Source organism: Staurois parvus, unplaced genomic scaffold (assembly GCF_062004578.1).
Source record: "Staurois parvus isolate SC_StPar_1 unplaced genomic scaffold, SC_StPar_1.0 ptg000757l, whole genome shotgun sequence".
Lineage (NCBI taxonomy): Eukaryota > Metazoa > Chordata > Amphibia > Anura > Ranidae > Staurois > Staurois parvus.
In genome coordinates this window covers 1,166,022-1,182,913 of record NW_028318553.1, presented here as the reverse complement: position 1 = coordinate 1,182,913, position 16,892 = coordinate 1,166,022, and the positions used below count along the sequence as shown (strand labels likewise).

Below are 16,892 nucleotides of genomic sequence, written 5' to 3'. Positions count from 1 at the left end.
ACAGTGCCGCCCCGGAGCCACAGTGCTCTACCCTGTAGAACTAAGGCCAGGTAGAACTACATAACACCGTGACCTCCCTCTCGTCTCCAGCTGGGCCAGTCCAAAGTTGGGAAGCCAGAGAACTACAGTGCAGGTATACCCCGCCCTTCACCTCCCAGCAGAGAAAAGAGCTGGCAGAGGGGCCCAGCATGGAGGAGGTGGTAGTTCCGGGCATCATCTCCTGGATTGGGATCTGGAAGAGCAAACAGGTGCTGGACCAGGTCTTCTACTCCTCCCAGCCCAACCTCTGCTGCTCCAGGGCTCCAGCGCCCCCTGTAGTAGCTCTGGCAGCATCTCCAGTACCGTGGAACTCCACTCTGTGCTGCCTCCTGGATAATCCCCTACTCTGCAACTGGAGTTGGGTCACCTGGGATCATGGCTGCTGTTAGAAACCACAGGGCCCCATACAGCCAACCTGACAGGGCCCCCAAATAAGCACAGTTTTCTATGCTTCAATTATGACTGCCTGATTCCTACAGTGACCTACTTGACTACTACACTGACCTACCTGATTCCTACAGTGACCTACTTGACTACTACACTGACCTACCTGATTCCTACACTGACCTACCTGACCACTGCACTGATCTTCCTAACCCCTACACTGACCTACCTGACTACTACACTGACCTTCCTGACTCCTACACTGACCTTCCTGATTACTACACTGACCTACCTGATTCCTACACTGACCTACCTGACCACTATACTGACCTTCCTGACTACTACACTGACCTACCTGACCACTACACTGACCTTCTTGACTCCTACAGTGACCTACCTGACTACTACACTGACCTACCCGATTCCTACACTGACCTACCCGACCACTACACTGACCTTCCTGACTCCTACACTGACATACCTGACTACTAAATTGACCTGACTACTACACTGACCTACCTAATTTCTACACTGACCTACCTGACTACTACACTGACCTACCTGATTCCTACACTGACCTTCCTGACCACTACACTGACCTTCCTGACCCCTACACTGACCTTCCTGACTCCTACACTGACCTACCTGACTACTACACTGACCTTCCTGACCACTACACTGACCTTCCTGACCACTACACTGACCTACCTGATTCCTACACTGACCTTCCTGACCACTACACTGACCTTCCTGACCCCTACACTGACATACCTGACCACTACACTGACCTACCTGATTCCTACACTGACCTACCCGACCACTACACTGACCTTCCTGACTCCTACACTGACATACCTGACTACTAAATTGACCTGACTACTACACTGACCTACCTCATTTCTACACTGACCTTCCTGACTCCTACACTGACCTACCTGACTACTACACTGACCTTCCTGACCACTACACTGACCTGCCTGACCACTACACTGACCTACCTGATTCCTACACTGATCTTCCTGACCACTACACTGACCTTCCTGACCCCTACACTGACCTACCTGACCACTACACTGACCTACCTGATTCCTACACTGATCTTCCTGACCCCTACACTGACCACTACACTGGCCTACCTGATTCCTACACTGACTTTCCTGACCACTACACTGACCTTCCTGACCACTACACTGACCTACCTGACTACTACAACAAACACCTTCCCCCCCACTCCTTCAGCTGTCTCCCTGTTTGTCTGTCCTGGGCAGACATTAATAGCTGTAGTTGCACACCAACACACAACCATGAGACCCTTTAAAGGCATTGAGATGTTTGACAGCCGGGGAAAGGCCAAGGCATGTGGGCCTTGCAACACTTCAGTCTAGGGGAAGTGTTTTAAGGCCCAGCACACTTGGGATGGCATGGGACTAATTTCTTCCCCGCTCTAAATGTTGTGCCTGGGGCGACCACACCGCCTGCCCCTCCTCCACGCTACGCCACTGGTCCCTGTCTCACACGCACATAATAAAATCAGTTTAAGCTGGATTAAGTCAACCTACCAGCATGTCTCTGGAGTGTGGAGGAAACCCACATGAGCACAGGGAGAGCATTCAAACTCCATGCAGATAGTGTCTTGACCAGGTATCAACCCGGGGATCCTAGTGCTACAAGACAGGAACTTTACCACTAAGCTACTGTTTGTGGACACTTGATCATTACACCAGCATGAGCTTGCCAGACATCCCATTTTAAAGCCATGAACTTTAAGTTCTTATGTACACGGGACGTTTTGATAATGCTGGGAACGTTAGCTGTGTAAAGTCACTTTAAAAATGTGAGTTTTTCAGCTATTATTAGTGTTTTTGCACTAGAGTTTAGCTGCAGTTTCCCGCGTTTTTCCGCGTTTGCGATTTTTAGCATTTTTTTGTATTTTTTTTCCGAATTAAATAATTTTTTGGGTCAAAAGAACATCCAAAAACGCCGGTTTGCAGCACTTTGCCTCATTTTTCAGCGTTAGAGCATTTTTACAGATACAAAACTCTTCTAGAAACTCACTACTCCTGGGTTTATTTTCCAGCCCAAAAACACCCCAGCCAAAAAACGTTGATTTACAGTCTGTGTGTGCATGGACACATAGGATAACATGCTGGGGGGGTTACTGGCTGTAGAAAAAAACATCAAAAGCCAAAAAAAGCCGCTGTAAAAACGTCCTGTGTGCATGAGGAGTAAAGGAATATTTCACCTTTTGTAGAAGAAAAAAAAAAATTAAATATAAGATTAACCAGAAAATTCAAAGGAGCGGGATAAAATAATTTTCTCGAATGAACACATTCCTAACAGTGAGTGCAGTTTTTGTTCAATAAGGTCCATTCTCTGCAAAATTGAATGATAAAAGCAAATTTCGAATGACAATTGTAGTCAGTGAATGATGAGAAGGCAGAACCTTCATTCCAAATTCTACTAGTGTATGGCCAGCTTAAGACTTATCACATGGATGTTGTTCCCCTGCATGGTCCTCCTATTGACTTTATTCTACTGCGTACTTTCTGTGTTTATAAATTTCAATAAAAGATATAATATAAATGTGTGCCCATGTAGACTGGTACCTCAAAATTTGGTAAATCCGAAAAGATGTAGTTTATCTCTCCCATAGGCAAATCATAATCAGATGAACGTAGTTGCATAGCATATAGCATCCAGCAGTCATCCTAATCCACGTCTTCAGCATGACGTCTTGTCACCAATTGAAAAATAGGATTCATAATCATGCTTTGAGGGACACAGAGTGTTAGATAGTCTATAAGTGGGTTGTGCTGCTGTCTTATGGTGTTTTGGAAACTGGCAATATAACCCATTAAACCATGCCCTGCATAACCCTGCCTCCAACCGTCATGCCTATTTTTTTGCTAGTGTTCTATTAGGTTGCATGTTTTTTATTCAGTTCTGCTGTGGAAAAACTTAAATCATTTTTTTTCGTTCTCTTCAATCAAGGGTTTGGTATTCTAAGTTTAGGCCTACGCACCTTTGGTTGACCAACTAAACTGGTTGTCCAAGTTACTCTCCTGTTAGGTTATTTCAACCTTCATTTCCCTAATGGTGGATGATTGTTTGTTCTACAATTTATTGGTAGAGGCTCTTTGTTTTCTTGGAATATTTGAATCGTGATCTAGAATACAAGGTTGATCATACTCGTCTCCCTTTGACATTGTCTTTCTTCACTTGGTAATTTGTATTCATGAGTCTTCCCTTCGGGGTCGATGAAAGTTTAATTCCATATTTGTTGGTTTCCCTAGAGGCTTTGTCCACCCCTCAGTTAGACTACATTTGGACGTCCCACTTGTCATTCATTAATTTACACTCTGTGTCCCTCAATGACCATATAGAAAATATGATTTCTGTGCTTACCGTAAAAACTTTATTTGGAATCCCTTGAGGGAGTTAGGTTCTGCTTCTCTATGTTATTGGCCTTAAGTATTGCTTACTCACAAAACTGAGGAATAGTGGTTGAAGGTGGGGTTATGCAGGAGCTGGCTTAATTTATTGCCTTTGTTTTGCCATCATCCAAACCTCCTAAAGGCAGTAACATAGTCCACTTGACATAGACTGTGTGACACCCCTGTATCCCTCAATGGACTTCAATAAAAGATTTTTCAGCAAGTACAAAAATCCTATGATATTAGATACTGTATATGTAGTGCACCCCCTAAAGAGCTGCTGGTAACGTGAGTTCTTTTCTCCAGTTAGAACACACATAGCATTTGCTTAATTCTTCCACTGGTTTGAATAAACAGTTAAGGGGTGTCTTTATAGGGTTTTACTGGAACGCTGAATTTGGATGGGGTGAAGGAAACATGGGATACCTCTAGCATTAACTGTAGAGCACTTGGGCCACAGGGTCATCGGTTGCCTCCTTCCACTATCCACCAGGCTCTTCTTAGTGCTGGATATTTTCCCCCAACTTCCTCTTGGTACTCTTCAGTGAGCTTCTCTAGACTCAAAACAGATTCCAGGAATAAGCTTACGAGTAGGCCTCCCAGTTAAGCATAGCTGGGATCTCAATGTCTTCTTAAAAGTCTTTCTCTAGCACTCCTGCCCCTGGGGGAGAACCCCATGCACAGGGGTCTCCTCCAGCAGGACTGGACCCAGGAACTCTGCTGCTCCTGTCTCAGGCCTCAGTTCATTTATGTGCTCTCCAACCACCTTCTAGGCACCTGTCTCTAGGGATTGGCTGGAGTTCCATAATTATTACGACTGCTTACTTTGTTTAAACTCCCACTATAATTCTAGAATCCGCTAGAATGCAGGGGGAAGCAATCAGAGTAGCAGCCTGTGATACACTGAGCAGACCTGAACAATCAACCCCTGCTACACTGATTACAGAGGAGCCAACTAAATTTACTTAACAGCCTAAACTACTCTAGGAGGGTGCTACATATAGAAATATCAACAAAGATGTTCATAAATTCATGTCTATGTGGGCTGGTACTTCAAAATACATTGTAATCCAAAAAAGATGTACAGTTTATCTCTCCCATAGAAAAATTGTAATTTGATGAAAGTAGTTGCATAGCATAGTGTTCAGCGATTATCTCAATGCACGTCTTTGGGAGTTGTTCTGTATCTCCAGTCTAAGCATTGAAAGTGTGATCTCTGTAACTTACAGTTGTGATGAGATAGCGATAACTCCAATCTTAGTTGAATAACACAGGCAGTGACTCAATCCAGATGACATCTTATAGATCTTGTGAAGTTTATTTGATAAACTGAGAGAATCTTACAACAATGAACAACGGATAGGTCAAAAGATCATAATTTGATCAGGGGCGGACTGACTATTTGGAAACTTGGGCACTGCCCGAGGGCCCAGGGTCAGTAGGGGGCCCCATGAGATGCCCCTGGTATGTTTTTCATTGGCTTTTTTGAGTTTGGGCAAGGACACAGGGGCCCCATGATCCCCTACTGCCCAGGGGCCCCAGGAGTTGTCAGTCTGACCCTGAATGTGATCTGCTTCCATAAGACATGAGGAATAATGGTTGAAGGTGGGGTTATGCAGGAGCTGACTTAATTTTTTGGCTTTGTTTTGCCAGCATCCAAACCTCCTAAAGGCAGCAACATAGTCCACTTGACATAGACTGTGTGACACCCCTGTATCCCTCAATGGACTTCAAGAAAAGATTTTTCAGTAAGTACAAAAATCCTATGATATTAGATACTGTATATGTAGTGCACCCCATAAAGAGCTGCTGGTAACATGAATTCTTTTCTCCAGTTAGAACACACATAGCATTTGCTTAATCCTTCCACTGGCTTGAATAAAAAGTCAAGCGATAACTCCAATCTTAGCTGAATAACACAGGCAGTGACTCAATCCAGATGACACCTTGTAGATCTTGTGAAGTTTATTTCAAAAACTGAGAGAATCTTACAACAATCAACAACGGATAGGTCAAAAGATCATAATGTGATCAGGGGCGGACTGACCATTTGGAAACTTGGGCACTGCCCGAGGGCTCAGGATCAGTAGGGGGCCCAATGAGATGCCCCTGGTATCTTTTTCATAGGCTTTTTTGAGTTTGGGCAAGGACACAGGGGCCCCATGATCCCCTATTGCCCGGGGGCCCCATGAGTTGTCAGTCTGCCCCTGAATGTGATCTGCTTCCATAAGACATGAGGCTAGAAGCTGAAATGCATTACTGGGAAAAGGGGTGAGCTATCCAAACAGCATGAACTAAACCAAAGGAAAGGGAGGAGCAGAGACAAAATACAAAGAACACAAAGGTAAATGACAGTCATGTGAAACATGACAGTAGTGATGAGACGAAAATACCTGGGTTCAGGTTGGGGACTCCATTGAAGTCAATAGGAGTCAATTGTTAAAAATCGGTAATGGCCATGTTGAGCAAGTTGCAAAGAAAATGTATCCTGCAAACAAGTATGCTGGACTGGTCTCCCATTCCTTTTGAGAAGACAGCAATGTAGCTAATACATCTCACGCTAAATCTAGCTAAATCATCTCTAACTAAATCATCTCTAACAAATCTCTAGCTAAATCATCTCACGCCTTGACTACTGCAACTCCCTCCTCACTGGCCTACCCAAGTGCAGGCTCTCCCCGCTCCAGACCATCCTGAACTCAGCTGCCAGACTCATCCACCTCACCACCCGCTCCACCTCTGCCACCCCCCTCTGCCTCTCCCTCCACTGGCTCCCGATTGCCCAACGCATCAAATTTAAACTCCTAACCCTGACCTACAAAGCCGTTCACAACACTGCCCCTGACTACCTCACCAACCTTATCACCAAGTACCACCCTACCCGTACCCTTCGCTCCTCACAGGACCTCCTTCTATCCTGCTCCCTGGTCTCCTCCTCCCATGCACGACTGCAGGACTTCTCCAGGTCCTCCCCCATCCTCTGGAACTCACTGCCCCAATCCATCAGACTGTCGCCTTCCCTATTCACATTCAGGCGCTCCCTCAAAACCCATCTCTTCAGGGAAGCCTACCCCACCCTCACCTAACGGCCATCCTCCCTCATTCCTCCCACCACTTCATCCCCCTCAGCCACTTCCTACTGTACCTTTTACCCCCTCCCTCCTAGATTGTAAGCTCGTAAGAGTAGGGCCCTCTTACCCCTCGTACATTGTTTGTTGTTGTTGTACTGTGCCATGTATTGTCCCCCCTATTGTACAGCGCTGAGCAAACCCTTTGGCGCTATATAAACTCGTAGTAATAATAATAATAATAATACCTGAGTAAAGAAGTTAGTAGCAGGCTCTGAAGGGAAAGAAATGCCCGCAGTGATAAAAGAAGAAAAGAATTAGCGCAGGGCAGGCATGACTAGGCCCAGAGTGGGAAGGAAGACCTGTGAGGGTTAATGATTGTATTAGGGTTGGTAAAGGATAGCTTGGGGATCTCGTTGGTAGAGGAGAGTGTAGGTGGGGTCTCCTGCACTTTAGGGTGGGGTGTTCTGGGGAGGGGCGTCAGTTGGGAGCTGGACGTGGGAGAGAGAGCTTCCCTCCCGCCCTCCCTGTTTGGTGAGTGTTGTGTTCCTCCTGGGGGGGGGGGGTTATTTTGGTTCCTGGGCGGTGGTTGGTCTTTGGAGGCGGTTCTTATCTTGGAGGTACAAAATGGTGTGGGACCCATCGTTGGTATGGTGTGCCCGGGAACATTCCAGTTAACCAAGGTTTAACTGGAAGGTGGTGGTGCTGCACTGCGGACGGTATGGTTGTCTCCAAGCTGGTTGGTTGCGGCTGGAGGCCTAGTGGATATTGGTTGTCCGCAGGTGCATTTCGGATCGTTTTGGGGGTGCCTTCAAAGACCAACAACAACTCTTTATGTTTTCTGTTATAAGGAATGGTTGATGTGTTTAAACTTGATTTGTTAATAAAAGGCCGTGTTGGCCATTTTACTCCAAAATTGGTGTTGTGTTTTCTGTAAGTATAGTAAGTAAAGGGAATTGGTATGGAAGGGTAATGGTGGTGTAGTGGGGTCTGGATGAAGCTATCTCGGGTGCACTAGTCATGGTCGGTGGTATAAGATGGTGGAATTTACTATCTCCTGAAAATAGACATCTTGGCAGATGCCTTTGGGTTTTGCAGGCCTGAAGTTCTGCAATGATGCTGGACAGTGTTCTGGAGCCACCAATATTAGAGTCACCTCAACGTTTCCCTCGTAAAACTGAAATGTTAAGTAGCGAACTGTAAGTTATGGCCTGGGTTATAACTAAAGCATCTTCAACGTGCCCTTCAAGCTCCAAGGCTTAGATGAACCTTCTGAAAGAGCCTTTATAGGCATTAGCTCTGCACTTGCTCTGGTTTTCATTGCTCTGCATTCCATATATTAGTCTTTTAAAGTGTTCTGCAGCAAAGTAAAACTGCGAACAATGAAGACATATGAAGCGCATTTGATTCATCCTGTCTGCAGCCCGCTCCCTCTGCTGGCCTGGCCTCATATTGTTAATGGAAGATGAATAGGAAGATTCCGGTATGTGTTAGAAATTCAGATAAGCTGCCTGGTAATGTGTTCAGTCTCTGGCGTAGCAACAGTGATGTAGAGTGGATTGAAAATATCACCTCTGTCAGGGAAGTGGTGTAGGCTAACTCATTTTCTACCTACACAGCTTAGTATGCTGCTGATTCTAATAATACGTTGACACTGATTAATAGTTGACCTATTACATCATGCAAAATGTAGCTGAAAAATTCTGCAGCATTCAGACGTAGTAACTATAAAGTCCCCATCCATTCTCTTTCTGCTGTCAATTGCATATATTTGCAGGATTGTTGGGAAGAAGCTCCATGACACTTAACTGCTCCCATATCCAGTACAATAGACGGCTCTTTTGTTGCGTTCAGTAATCTACTCCTGCATGCTCATGTCCAAAGACCAGACCCTTCCTAGGATCTCCTAACCAGTCACCAACTGGTAAAGATTCCTTCATAAGCAGCTATCCACCCAAAACACCAACCGGTGACGTACAAAACACAGACCGGTGACGTACAAAACACAGACCGGTGACGTACAAAACACAGACCAGTGACGTACAAAACACCGACCACTGAATTACAAAACACAGACCGGTGACGTACAAAACACAGACCGGTGACGTACAAAACACCGACCGGTGACGTACAAAACACAGACCAGTGACGTATAAAACACAGACCGGTGACGTACAAAACACCGACCAGTGACGTACAAAACACAGACCGGTGAAGTACAAAACACCGACCGGTGACGTACAAAACACAGACCAGTGACGTATAAAACACAGACCGGTAACGTACAAAACACCGACCGGTGACGTACAAAACACAGACCGGTGGCGTACAAAACACTGACCGGTGACGTACAAAACACCGACCGGTGACGTACAAAACACCGACCGGTGACGTACAAAACACCGACCAGTGAATTACAAAACACAGACCGGTGACGTACAAAACACCGACCGGTGACGTACAAAACACAGACCGGTGATGTACAAAACACCGACCGGTGACGTACAAAACACTGACCGGTGATGTACAAATCACAGACCGGTGACGTACAAAACACTGACTGGTGACATACAGAACACAGACCGGTGATGTACAAAACACCAACCGGTGACGTACAAAATACATGCCGGTGACGAATAAAACACCGACAGGTCACATACAAAACACCGACCGGTCACGTACAAAACACCAACCGGTCACGTACAAAACACCAACCGGTCATGTACAAAACACTGACCGATCACGTACAAAACAGACCGGTCACGTACAAAACACAGACCGGTGACGTACAAAACACATGCCGGTGACATACAAAACACCGATCGGTGACGTACAAAACACCGACCGGTGACGTACAAAACACATGCCGGTGACGAATAAAACACCGACTGGTCACATACAAAACACCGACCGGTCACGTACAAAACACCAACTGGTCACGTACAAAACACTGACCGGTCACGTACAAAACAGACCGGTCACGTACAAAACACCAACCGGTCACGTACAAAACACATGCCGGTGACGTATAAAACACCGATCGGTGACGTACAAAACACAGACCGGTGACATACAAAACACACGCCGGTGACGAACAAAACACCGACCGGTCACGTACAAAACACCGACCGGTCATGTACAAAACACCAACCGGTCACGTACAAAACACCAACCGGTCACGTACAAAACACCAACCGGTCACGTACAAAATACCGACCGGTCACGTACAAAACAGACCGGTGACGTACAAAACACAGACCAGTGACATACAAAACACCAACCGGTCACGTACAAAATACCGACCGGTCACGTACAAAACAGACCGGTGACGTACAAAACACAGACCAGTGACATACAAAACACAGATCGGTGAAGTACAAAACACATGCCGGTGACATACAAAACACCGACCAGTGACGTACAAAACACAGACCGGTGACGTACGAAACGCAGACCAGTGACGTACAAATCACTGACCAGTGACGTACAAAACACAGACCAGTGATGTACAAAACGCAGACCAGTGACGTACAAATCACCGACCAGTGACGTACAAAACACAGACCGGTGACGTACGAAACGCAGACCAGTGACGTACAAATCACCGACCGGTGACGTACAAAACACAGACCGGTGACGTACGAAACGCAGACCAGTGACGTACAAATCACCGACCAGTGACGTACAAAACACAGACCAGTGACGTACAAAACACCGACCAGTGACATACAAAACATCGACCAGTGACGTGCAAAACACAGACCAGTGACGTACAAAACACCGACCAGTGACGTGCAAAACACCGACCAGTGACGTGCAAAACATCGACCAGTGACGTGCAAAACATCGACCAGTGACGTGCAAAACACCGACCAGTGACGTGCAAAACATCGACCAGTGATGTACAAAGCACAGACCAGTGACGTGCAAAACACAGAACAGTGACGTGCAAAACACAGACCAGTGATTTACAAAACACCGACCAGTGACGTTAAAGAAACCAAATTTCTCCATTATAAATACTGAATGATCAGGGACATGGATAATTAAGCTGCAGAAAAATACTATAGGTGCAGCTGTAAATCCTTGATGTGGGTTTGGATTCTTTTTTTTATCAGATATGAGCAAAATGAATAATATTCATTCCCCAGTAAATGGGAATTGGCAAGAATCCTGAGATTTCAGCAAAATGTTGCCATTTGGTTAAATGCATTGAAGTCAATGGGAAAGGCACACTTGAAGTGCATCTAAACCCACAACAAAAATGTTGTATGTTGCAGCTTACCATTCTTTAGCTGTGGTGGTTACATTAGCTTTCTTTTTTTCAGGCTTAGTTTCCTTTATTTGCTCCTGGTAATCCTGCAGATAACACATTACCTGTCCCCACTCTTCCACTGTATTTATGGAGGCAGCTATGGTTGTCACCTGGGCTGGACTTCTGATATATCTGCCTTTGTTCATCTCCATTACATTGGTGGGGAGTGGGGGGGATCAGCATTGTAAATATTTAGAATAACACTGTTTTATCCTTACAGGTTAGATCACAGGAAAAGACAAGGACACAGCATTTCTGGCCAGATCAGCAGGTGCTTCCTGTACGTCCTGAAAATGTACGTAGCCTGAAAAAAGCAAACTAATGCAACCATCACATCTAAGAACTGGTAAGCTGCAATATAATATAATTTTGTTCTTTAGTTTAGATATCCTTTAAAGATGGTTTGTAAAGTACCAGTGGGCCCTAACAGCTTTTCCCACCATCCTGGACCCAATTGTGGCCCAATAATCATCCCTTCATTAGCCACATTATTTTACATTTTTCTTAATAAATAAGTAAAAACAGTGAGAGAAAGAAAAAAATAAAAAACTTAAAACAATACACATATAACAAATTAATACAATCACAAAACGTAAATTCAATGAACACTACATAAAACTAATAAATAAACTACTCTAATGCCTCCCCCTTTTCAAAAAACCCCCTGTAACAAAAAAGTGTTTTTTTTCAAGCAAATTTTGTTTAAGAACCTTAAAGTGATATTAAAAAAAATAAAAAAACATGCCATACTTACCTGCTCTGTGCAGTGGTTTTGCACAGAGCATCCCTGATCCTCCTCTTCTCAGGTCCTTCCTGGCCCCTCCCTCCTGCCAAGTACCTCCAGAGCATGCAGCTTGATGTTGGGGCACCTGAGCAGACTTGCTCCTGAGCAGCTGCACTGCGTGTCCATACACACAAAGAGACACAGCTCGGCACTGCCCCTTCTCTCTTCTCATTGGTTCATTGGCTGTGATTGAGAGCAGTGGGAGCCAATGGCTCTGGTTGCTGTCTCAGCCAATGAGGAGGGAGAGTCCCTGGAGAGCTGTGGCTCTCATGCACATTGCTGGATTGCGATGGGGCTCAGATAAGTATTAGGGGAACTGAGGGGGGGAGCTGCACAAATAGAATGCCAAAGAGAGCCTTTACAACCACTTTAAGCTCCAGCTGACCAGGTACTGCATATATGCAGCGTCAAGGAGTCTTGGCTTTAAAACCCACACTCCGCACATATGCATTCATAGTAGCTGAGGTTTCAGTGCTTAGAGTCTGCTTACTGCATGTCCCTAGCTCAGTGACCGAGCTATCATTGACAGCTCCCAGTCTTTAGTTATGATCAATAGTGGGCAAGACAGGCTCTCAGTCATGAGACCACTGTAACAGCCAATCACATTGACCTCACGATCAGAAAGTCCTTCCCAACCCAAGACCCAGTTAAAGGGCCATGGCAGGCGGGAAGGGATTAGTTAGCATTTTGCTGAGATCACTCCTAATTTTTCTCTGAATGAAAAGCAATGTCCCTGGGTGGGTGGGTAGGTGGGTAGGTAGAACGGATTATGAAATTAAACGTGGGTGAACCTAGAACTAAACTAATTGATCCATATTTCAGCCATATATCCTTCCACTATTTGGTTTGGAAAAGGTAGAGGCCAGGGGCGGACTGACAACTTATTGGGCCCCCGGGCAATAGGGGATCATGGGGCCCCTGTGTCTTTGCCCAAACTCAAAAAAGCCTATGAAAAAGGTACCAGGGGCATCTCATGGGGCCCCCTACTGAGCTGTGCCCGAATTTCCAAATGGTCAGTCCGCCCCTGGTAGAGGCATTTGATAAATTTGACTTTGCTTAACCTTTAACCCCCCCCCACCCCACCCCCCCACCCACACCACCCTTCTCTATTTAAACATAATACCATTGGTGGGTTTGTAAAAAGTAGGTATGTAGAGGCCATTGATATATTTGACTTGGGTAAGCCTATAACCACTATACTTGTTCTGTTCCATTTGGATTGTAAGCTCTTGTGGACAAGAAACATCATCTCCTTTTTATACATTTTTACTTATGCTTTTGTTTTTGTGTGTGAATTGTAATTTTGCAGTGTGCTACATACACTGACAGTATTATACAAACCGTATATATATTCAAAGGTCCGCCTGGCTGAGAGAGAAGAAAGACAGGGAAGTCAATGGTGTGATGGGCTTTGTTACCTATACAGAGATTCATGAGTCCACACCAAGATTGTCTATCTCTATCTGTGACACACCAATAAATAAGGAGAGGTGTCAGGACACCAAGAAATAGAACTAGTTATAATTACAGAGAAATGAAACAAGTCGGATGCAGAAACAGGGAGCCGTGTACAATTACAGCAGAGAAATGTGACAAGGATCATATAGAGAGCGACAGACATACAGAGAGCCTGTGATATGGAGAACCATCCTGAGAGATTACAGAGAGAATCAGAGACACCAAGCTCTTCTGTGTAGGTGATGAAGGGGGGAGAGAGACAGAAAGATAAATGGTACAGAAAGAGACAAGAGAGGATGTGAGGGTCAGAGAAAAAGAGATGAGAGAGATACAGAGGTGGAAAAAAGAAAGTGATGGAAAAGAGAGAGAGAGAGAGAGGGAGAGAGAGAGAGAGAGAGAGAGGGGGGGAGAGACAGCTAAATGGTACAAAGATGAGAATGAAGATATGACGGGGGGGGGGGGGGGGGTATAGTTAGGAGATAGAGAGGGTTGGAGAGAGAGATGGGATGGGGGGGAGGGAGAGAAAGAGAGAGGAAAGGGAGACACAAAGTGAGGGGAAGGGAAGAGAAATGGGAGGGTGATAAAGAGGAAAAGAGGTAAAGAGGGAGAAAGAAAGATGGGGAGAGAAAGAGAGAGACTTAGAGAGGAAAGTGGGGGAGAGAGAGACAGGGAAGAGAAAGAATGAGGTAGGGGAGAGAGAGAGGTGGGGGGAGAGAGAGGTGGGGGGGGGAGAGAGGAGGGGGGAGATAGTCAGGGAGAGAAGGGGGGTGGGGGGAAAGAGAGAGAGGTGGGAGGGGAGGGAGAGAGAGAGGGGTCGCACAGAGAGAGAGAGGTTGGAGGGGAAGAGAGAGGAGTGGGAGGAGAGAGAGAGGTGGGAGGGGGAGAGAGATTCGGGGAGACAGAGAAGTGGGAGGGGGAGAGAGAGGGGGGGGAAAGAGAGAGGGGTGGGTGAGAGAGATAGGGGTGGGGGGAGAGAGGGGTGGGAGGGGAAGAGAGGCGGGGAGAGAAAGAGAGTGACGGGTGGGTAATGGAGAGACGGGGAGAGAAAGAGAGAGAGGGGTGGGGGAGAGAGAGAGGTGGGTGGGGGAAAAAGAGAGGGAGAGAGAGGAGTGGGGGAGAGAGGTGGGAGGGGGACAGAGAGAATCAGGGAGAGAAAGACAGAGAGGGAGAAAGTGAGAGGAGGGTGGAGGGAGAGAGAGAGGTGGGAGGGGGAGAGAGAGGGGTGGGTGGGGGGAGAGAGAGGTGGGAGTGGTAGAGAGATTGGGGAGAATAGAGAGCGAGAGAGAGGGAGGGGTGGGGGTGATGGGGAGAGAAAGAGAGAGAGAGGAAGAGAGAGGGAGAGGGGTGGGGGGAGAGAGGTGGGAGAGAGAGAGAGAGGGGGGGAGGGGGTGGGGGAGAGAGTCAGGGAGAGAAAGACAGAGAGGGTGTGGGGAGAGGAGAAAGAGAGAAAGAGTGGGGGGAAGAGAGGGGGAGAGAGAGAGTAAGGGGGGAGAGAGAAGGAGAGGGAGAGAGAGGGGTGGGGGAGATAGAGAAAGATAGGATGGAGAGAGAAAGTTGGGGGAGAAAGAGGGGTGGGGGAGAGAGAGAGGTGGGAGGGTGAGAGAGTCAGGGATAGAAAAAAAGAGAGGGAGAGAGAGGGGTGGGGGGGAGAGAGAAAGAGATGGGGAAGAGGAAGAGACGAGGAGAAAGAGAGAAAGGGGTTGGAGGGAGGTAGAGAGAGAGACATTAGCGAAAGAGAAAGAAAGAGGGGGAAAGAGGAAAAGGGAGCAATGTAAATGCACCTCAAATGCAGGAAAACAAAGCCCCTGACATTAGCGCTAAGGCTATGATCACCCCAGCCAATAGGGCCGGTGCGAATAGTAGCAGCAGGAATCAAAATTCTTGCTGCTGCGGCTCTCAGTGGCTAGTTGCGGACACTGGCCCTGTTCACTATAATGATAGGTGCTGGCAGACCTAGCTATTTGCACCTCTCTGCACAGCCAGCAATTACCTGCAGTGATCACTGCTGGACACACACCTAGCCACTGAGAGCTGCAGCAGGAACTTCCGCTACAATTCACACCAGCCTTAAAGTGTTACTAAACCCACAACAGTACAATCAGTCTATATATGCAGTAAAGCATGCTTGTTATACTCCCTGTGGGACCTAAGGGGTTAATCCTCTACATTGTGTAAAAAGAATGTTTGATCCTGTCTTCTCTGCCCCTCCTCTTGTTCAAATGCCCACGCTGATAAGTCAGACTGAACTGTGCCCTTCTGCACATGCTCAGATTAGTTTGTATTGCTAGGTTTTTCTTTTCTTGGGAGAATCCATGTGATCAGCACAGGGCCAATCAGCACTGTACAGACAGAGGTCAGGGGATTTCCATCCTCTTAGAGAAAACTCCTGCTGCAAGCTTTAACCAGTGCTCAGCAGAAGTCACAAGACTGCTCTAACTGCTGATGATAAAAGGTATTTAGCAGTTTATATTTACTAAAATAATTGCATTTCCATGTTCTGTGTACTGTAGGAGACCAGATAGAGTGAATGCAGGGTCCGGGGTTTAGTAACAATTTAATCGCCAGTGTGAATGAATGTAGCCTATGGGGTCCTCTGGTGGACCTGGTAATCACAAACCATGCAAAGCGTATTTCTAATGTTCATATAAAAAAAACATCTGGGTAGCAGTGATCATAGCATGATTTCAATCAATTAGCTGTAAACAACAAACACATACTGGGAAGATAAAAACACTCAACAGCAGATTTTCCAAGGATGAGGGCTGCTCTCCAAGACTTAGACTGGGAGGTATTAATGGCATCGATGAACACAGAACAGAAATGTGAATTCTTAAATTGGGACTTGGGACTTTAAAGGCAACATAAAGAAATGCACTGTGTAAAAATTAAAATGCTTTATTTAAGCAATTCAAGAGCACGTGAGTAAAATTGTGCATATGGCTGTGTATATAACATGGTCTGAAATACATATTGGAATAAGCTTGGAAAATCAAGCCTCTTCATCCCACTGCTGTAGATATTTTGGTAAGAATGATGTATCTTGCCTGGTGGGGGTAACCCAATGCGTTTCAAAAAATGTATTTTCTTCCTCAGGGGTGTACAAACAAAGGACCGATGTCTAATATAACATCAGGTGTGAACATATTATACAGCCATGTATGTAATAAAAGATAGGAGTGTCATCACCCATTGAACCCAGAAGGGGATAGTGCCACAAGCCACAATCTATGCCCAGGTATTACGTAGTGGGGGAACAGGACAGAAAAGGGGGAATCCTCATCTAGCCTAATATACCTGGCTATATACCTGGTTGGATCATCAGGGGAAAAAAAAGGGAAAGCTCTCTAAGCAGACAACCTTTAATGAGATGGAACAAAAGGCGTTTGTATGTGAACACTGAAAAATATATT

General features: G+C 46.0%; 1 long non-coding RNA gene across 2 annotated transcripts in view; it reads left to right on the top strand.

Annotated features, from left to right (window-relative positions):
- LOC149444983 (uncharacterized) overlaps positions 1–16,892 on the top strand; it is a 39,205-nt gene that overhangs the window by 13,939 nt on the left and 8,374 nt on the right. For both annotated transcript variants that reach the window (XR_016306498.1, XR_016306499.1), the window contains exons 2-3: positions 5,511–5,605; positions 11,461–11,586. This is a non-coding gene — a long non-coding RNA (uncharacterized LOC149444983). The remainder of the gene's footprint in view (positions 1–5,510; positions 5,606–11,460; positions 11,587–16,892) is intronic.